Source organism: Dasypus novemcinctus, chromosome X (assembly GCF_030445035.2).
Source record: "Dasypus novemcinctus isolate mDasNov1 chromosome X, mDasNov1.1.hap2, whole genome shotgun sequence".
NCBI classification, from domain to species: Eukaryota; Metazoa; Chordata; class Mammalia; order Cingulata; family Dasypodidae; genus Dasypus; species Dasypus novemcinctus.
Genome location: NC_080704.1, coordinates 103,686,930 through 103,694,699, shown reverse-complemented (window position 1 = coordinate 103,694,699; position 7,770 = coordinate 103,686,930).

The window sequence follows — 7,770 nt, the reverse complement described above, 5'->3', positions numbered from 1 at the left end:
AAACTGTCCTCCAGAATGGTTGTATCCTTCTGCATTCCCACCAGCAGTGGATGAGTGTTCCCATTTCTTCACAACCTCTCCAGCATTTGTATTCTTCTGTTTTTTTCATAGCTGCCAATCTTATGGGAGTAACATGGTATCTTGTTGTTGTTTTGATTTGCATTTCCCTGATAGCTTATGATTTGGAGCATTTTTTCCTGTGCTTTTTAGCCTTTTGTATTTCTTCTTTGGAGAAGTGTCTGTTTAAATTTTTCCCATTTTTAAATGGGTTGTTTATCTTTTTATTTTCAAGGTATATGAGTTCTTTTTATATGCAAGTTGTAAGTCTCTTATTGGACATATGGTTGCCAAATATTATCTCCCATTGTGTAGGTTCCCTTTTTACTTTCTTGACAAACTCCTCTGAGGTGCAGAAGGCTTTAATTTTGAGGAAGTCCTATTTATGTATTTGTTCTTTTGCTGCTTGTGCTTTTGTGTGAAGTTCATGAAGCCATTTCCTATTACAAGGTCTTGTAGATGTTTCCCTACACTGCTTTCCAAGGTCTTTATGGTCTTGGCTCTTATATTTAGGTCTTTGATCCATCTTGAGATGATCATTGTATAAGGTGTGAAATGGTAATCCTCTTTGATTCTTCTACATATGGATATCCAGTTCTCCAGGCACCATTTGTTGAAAAGGCCATTATCTCCCAGTTGAGAGGGTTTGGTGGCTTTATCGAATATTATATGGCTATATATGAGAGGTTCTATATCAGAACTTTCAATTCAATTCGATTGGTTTGTGTGTCTCTCCTTATGCCAATACCATGCTTTTTTCACTAGTGTAGCTTGTAGTATATTTTGAAGTCTGGTAGTGTGATTCCTCCAATTTCATTTTTCTTTTTCAATATGTCTTTGGCTATTTGGGGCCTCTTTCCTTTCCAAATAAATTTCATAGTTAGTTTTTCTAGTTCCTTAAGGAAGGCTGTGTTGAATTTTTTGGGAATTGCATTGAATGTTTACATCAGTTTTGGTAGGATAGACATCATAATAATATTTAGTCTTCCTATCCATGAACAGGGAATATTCTTCCATTTATTTAAGTCTTCTCTGATTTCCTTGAACAGTCTTGTATAGTTCTCGGTGTATAAGTTTTTTACATCTTTAGTTAAATTTATTCCTAAATATTTGATTTTTTTATTTACTATTGTGAATGGTATTTGTTTCTTGATTTCCTCCTGATCTTGCTCATTATTGGTGTACAGAAATGCTACTGATTTTTGCACATTGATCTTATACCTGCTACTTTACTAAACTCATTTATGAGTTCTAGAAGCTTTGTTTTAGACCTCTCAGGGTTTTCTATGTATAGGATCATTTCATCTGCAAATAATGAAATTTTGACTTTTTCCTTTCCAATATGAATGCCTTTTACATCTGGTTCTTGTTTCACTGCTCAAGCAAGTACTTCTAAGACAATGTTAAATAGGAGCGGAGACAGTGGGCATCCTTGTTTTGTTCCTGACTTTAGGGGGAAGGATTTTATCATTTCTCCATTGTAAACAATGATGGCTGTGTGTTTTTCATATATATTCTTTATCGTGTTCAAAGAATTTCCTTGTATTATGATCCTTTGGAGTGTTTTTATCATTAAAGCATGCTGTATTTTGTCAAATCCTTTTTCTGCATCTATAGATATAATCATGCGATTTTTTTCCTTCAATCTGTTTGTATGGTGTATTACATTGATTGCTTTTCTAATGTTGAACCATCCTTGTATACCTGGAATGAATCCCACTTGGTCATGGTGTATAATTCATTTAATGTGTTGTTGAATATGATTAGCAAGTATTTTGTTAAGTATTTTTGCGTCTAGGTTCATTAGAGAAATTGGTCCGTAATTTTCCTTTCTTGTGGTGTCTTTGTTTGGTTTTGGTACTAGGGTAATGTTGGCATCATATAATGAGTTAGGTAATGTTCCTTCTGTTTCGATTTTTTGGAAGAGTTTCAGCAGGATTAGTGTTAGTTCTTTCCGGAATGTTTTGTAGAATTCACCTGTGAAGCTGTCTGGCCCTGGGCTCTTCTTAGTTGGGAGGTTTTTAATGACTGATTCTATCTCTTTACTCGTGATTGGTTTGTTGAGATCTTCAATTTCTTCTTTCGTCAATATAGGCTGTTTATGTGTTTCTAGGAATTTGTCCATTTCCTCTGAATTGTCGTTTTTGTTGGAATATAGTTTTTCGAAGTATCCTCTTATGATAGTCTTTATTTCTGTGGGGTCAGTGGTGATATCTCCTTTCTCACTTCTTATTTTGTGTATTTGCATCTTCTCTCCTTTTTTCTTTGTTATTCTTGCAAAAGGTTTTTCAATTTTATTGATTTTCTCAAAAAAACAGCTCTTAGTCTTGTTTATATTTTCAAGTGCTTTATTATTTTCTATTTCATTTAGTTCTGCTCTTATCTTTGTTATTTCCTTCCTTCTTCTTTCTCTGGGATTAATTTGTTGTTCTTTTCTAATTCCTCCAAATGTGCAGTTAGTTCTTCAATTTTTGCTCTTTCTTCTTTTTTGATGTATGAATTTATGGCTATAAATTTCCCTCTCAGTCCTGCTTTTGCTGCATTCCATATTTTGTTATGTTGTGTTATCATTATCATTTGTTTCAAGGTAGTCTTTGATTTCTTTTGAGATTTCCTCTTTGACCCACTGTTTTTCTAAGAGTGTGCTGTTTAATTTCCATATCTTGGTGTGAAATCTGGGCCTCTGGCCCTTGCAGATTTCCAGTTTCACTCTACTGTGGTCAGAGATATTATTTTGTATGATTTGGATCTTTCTGAATTCATTAAGCCTTTCTTTGTGGCCTAGCCTATGGTCTATTTTGGAAAATGATCCATGTGCACTTGAGAAAAATGTATATCCTGCTGTGTTTGGGTGTAATGATCTGTATATGTCTATTAGATCCAGCTCCTCTAATATACTGTTCAAATAATTTGTTTCTTTAGTGATTCTCTTTTGAGATGGTCTGTCCAGAGTTGATAGTGGTGTATTAAAATCCCCTGCTATAATTGTAGATGCATCCATTTTTTCACTCTAGGTTTTCCAGCATTTGCCTCATGTATTTAGAGGGGGCCTTGTTAGGAGCGTAAATATTTATGATTGTTTGTTCTTCTTGACAGATTGTCCCTTTCACTAAAATGTAGTATCCTTCTTTGTCTCTCAAAATTGTTTTGCATTTAAAGTCTATTTTGTCTGATATTAATATAGCTACTCCTGCCTTTTTTTGGTTATTGTTTGCTTGTAAGATTGTTTTCCAACCATTCACTTTCAGCCTCCATTAATCTCTGGGTCTAAGATGTGTCTCTTGTAGACAGCATATAGATGGGTCATATTTCCTTATCCAATGTCCCAGTCTGAATATTTTGATAGGTGAGTTTAATCCATTGACATTCAGTGTTATTACTTTCAAGGAATTATTTATGTTAGCCATATTTTGATTGGACTTGTATTTGTCATATTTTGTTTGTTTGTTTGTTTTTTCCTCTCTTTTTGTCTTTTTTGTTGCTCTTACACTCTCGTCCAACTCTGCCTGTCCTGTTTTTTCCTTTCTTCCTGCAGAACTTCCTTTAGAATTTCTTGAAGAGGAGGTTTCTTGTTGGCATACTCTTTCAATTTCTGTTTTTCTGTAAATATTTTGAACTCTCCATCAATTTGAATGCTAGTTTAGATAAATAGAGTATTCTTGGCTGGAAAATTTTTTCATTTAGTACCTTGACTATATCATACCACTGCCTTCTTACCTCCATGGTTTCAGATGAGAAATCAGCACTTAATCTTATGGAGCTTCCCTTATATGGGATGGTTTTCTTTTCTCTTGCTGCTTTTAGAATTTTCTCTTTGTCTTGAGCGTTGGATAATTTGACAAGTATATATCTTGGGTTGGGCCTGTTGTGGTTTATGATGTTTGGGTTGCACTGTGCTTCTTGGATATGTATATCTGTCTCTTTCATTAAATTTGGGAAGTTTTCAGCCATTATTTCCTGCAACACTCCTTCTGATCCCTTTCCCTTCTCTTCTCCTTCTGGGATGCCCATAATATGTATGTTTGTGCGTTTTGCATTGTCACTCAGGTCCCTAAGTCCTAGCTGGATTTTTTCTATCTTTTTATCTATTAATTCTACTATGTGTTTGATTTCCAATGTACTGTCTTCCACATCACTAATTCTCTGCTCTGCCTCTTCTAATCTGCTACTATTTGCTGCGAGTGTGTTTTTGATTTCTTGAACTGTGATGTTCATTCCCATCATATCTGTTATCTTTTTGTGTATGTCTGTAATATCTCCTCCAAGTGTTGTCTTCATATTGTTAACCTCTTCCTTTACTTCATTAAATTTGTCTGTGATATATGTTCTGAAATCTTTAATTACTTGTGCAAAGTTCTGCTCCCCTTCCTGGTTTTTAGTTTGTTCATTGGATTCAGCCATGTTTTCCTGATTACTGGTTTGGTTTGCAGATTTTTTTTGCTGTCTGTTCATCATTTTATCTTGACAGGTTTAATCAGTTCCTTAGCTTCTTTTTCTAGTCTTGGGGATTAATTAGCTGTTGTTTATGCATAAGTGTTATATCTTCTCTTTGTCACTTTGTTTTTCTTATTCTAATTTCTTATTGCTGGCTGAGTTTACTTTGAAGGTAAGTATTAGGGCCAGGGAAAGGCAATTGAGTAAGCAAGGAAAAGGTGTAAAGTATTATTGGTGATAAATGTTAACAAAGCATCAATATGAGATCTGGGAGGATGGATATTAGATTCATGTAAGTTGTGTAGAGTTATAGCAGTAGGTAGAGTACCTATAAGGAGGTAGTCGACTGAATATGGGAGGAATATGGTATGAATAAAAAAAGCTAGTGTTTTCATTAGAGAGGGAAAGAGAAAAGAAAGGCAATAGTTTCAAGAGTGGATAAAAGACAGAAAACAAAACAAAGATATTAGAAATTAAGAGTTAGACATTTTGGGGATCCAAGAAAGGGAGGTGGAATATAGGAGAGACAGTAGATGATGGAGGATATCAAGGTAGGGGAAAGGGGATAGTGTAGGTAGCCAAAATCAATTTACACAGAAATGAGGCAACGGAGGATGAGGAAACCCAGCAAATGTGAGTTGTTCCCTGCAGCACCTTCCCACGAAATTGATATCCAGACACCTCCTGACCTGCAAAATCCCAAAACAGCCCATTCCTGAAGAATTTCTAATGCTCAAAAAACTGTTGTTGAGACCAGCAGAGGCAGCAGCCGGAGCAGCCGCAGCCTGCGCCCTCTCCCCAACACATACAATTTTAACACATTAATTTTATTCCACTTTTAAACACTTTCTATTCAACTTAAAACATATTAAATTAACTCAACCATGTCATTATTTTACTTTTCGCTTTTACACCTTTACCATGATTATATTAATTAACAGGTAGTTAATTTTAGCAGTACAGGAAAAACTACTTTCCCCATTATTCTATTAAATTCTTAGATTTCCAATTGAATTAAGGTTATTTTCTCCCTAACAGCATTTTAAAATGCAGATTGATGTGGCCTCTGACCGGTTTCCTGTTATGAAGTTGCTTTTTGTTGTCTATATCAATTCAGTTTCTATTCAATAATGATTTCTTTAAATTAGCCATTTGTATTGTAATCTTTCATTTTGGAAAATATTATTACAAACTTCCCATAACCATTCATGACTACATAGTCAGGTACTTCATCTCAAAATAAATTTCACTTTAACACAACACATTCCCATACTTAATGCTACATCCTACAGTACCTTCTATAACTTCCCATATACATTATTATTTTGTCCTGAATATTTCTTTATTGATTTTATGAAAATCAACCATCTTATTTTAGGAAAAACACACTCCTTTAAACAAATATCAAATTTTACTCAGCACTTCCACAAACATTTTACACCTTTGTATATTCATTTAAGCTTATCCCTCATTCTTTTCTGTGAAGAAAAAATGAACTGTTCATTTTAATGTAGGCAAAAACACTTTTTCTAGGAGGTTTTTAGACAATTTCATTAGTCAAAACTTACAATTTTCATTATTTCAAAGATGTAACACATATAATGTTAATTAATCTTATTAGAATCCACATTTATTTATCAATATAAGTGCTTATTTAATTTTTGGCCATTTGAATGGAGCTCTTTTAAACCATCTGGAAGTATGAAAATATACACTGAACAAAAATACAAGTGCAAAAACAATTATGATGCATAAACAGAAACATAAAGCTCACTAATTTGACTCATAATTCTTACTTCTTTGATTAGGCTCTTTCCAAGCTCTACATCATTTCATAATTCTATTTTTTACTGTTTTTAAGATCTCTTCCACAATCTTTTTTGCTTGTAATATGCAAGTTTACTCTTGGAAACATTTTTATTAGTAATCAGCAATTTGCTAAAGATAGTTTAGCAGTATAGATGCAGTTATGCACTAATTTAGCAGTTTGGATAGACATTTAAAACAACTATTTTGGATTACTCTTCAGGAGCACACTTAGGCTCCAAGTTCAGGAGTAAGCTATTGATTCAAAACTGAGAGATCCTTATATTGCCATGAAAAAATTCTAATCAAAATAAAATGACTGAAACTTAAAATAATGTTAAAGTAATGACCTATTTAAATTTTTCTGCAGATTATACAAGTATTTAGAGATTTCGGTTTTATATTATATTTTATTTTTTTATCGCACAAACAAAGGAAATTTATATAGTCAAGAACAAGAAGAGATGTCATTAGTGATCAGTAGAATGCAAATTAAGGCCACAGTTTGATACTGTTTTTCACCTACACAATGTAGAGTAGATAAAATATCTGTCAATTCCAAGTTTTGGACAATGTGTATATTTAGAGGTTGTTTTTTTTTTAAGATTTATTTTTTAATTCCCCCACCGTTGTGGCTTGTTCCTTTCTTTGCTGCCTCTTCTCTGTGTCCATTAGCTGCATGTTTTTTCTGTATCTGCTTGTCTCCTTTTGTTGCACCATCTTGTTATGCCACCAAAGTCTATTTACATGTGTTGGAGCAAGATCGCTGATGATGTCTGTGAGGATTCAGGCTTCCTGTTTTCCACTGGGCTCACCTCCTCTGTTTTCTCCATAAAGTCAGCTGAAGACTATCAGGTGGACAGCTCTGTCTCTTTCCCTGGGGCTCCAGTTTCAGCATCAAACTCCAACATCAAAGCTCCAACATTAAAATCCTTCCAACTCTGTCTTTGCCATGTCTTTTATCTGTGAGTCCCCACACACTAAAGAAGGGGACTCAAGGCCTTTCTGGCACAAGAGGTTTACATAATTACTTAATCAAATAAACCTATGAATCCAATATAATCTAATATGCCCAGAGGAAAAGATCAGTTTACAAATATAATCCAAAATATCTTTTTGGAAATCATCAATAATATCAAATTGCTACAGTGGCTATGCATTTTCAATTAGAATTAGAATGGAAACAAAACAGAGAACATTAACATTGTTACATTTTTCTACTCTTCAAACAGTTGAATTCTATCAGCTCTCACTAACCCCAAATCTTCAGGTGGCAGGGTTTTGTAGAGTTGCTGCCTGAATGTTTTCCTTACCTTAGTTAACTCTTTGGCAGAATGTTTTCTTACAAGCATGGTATCACTAACAAGTGCATATGTGCCTCATATTTTTTTTATCTTTTATTTAAAGATACATAGAGCTCACAAAATGTTACATTAAAAAATATAAAATGTACCCACATACCCCATTCCCCAC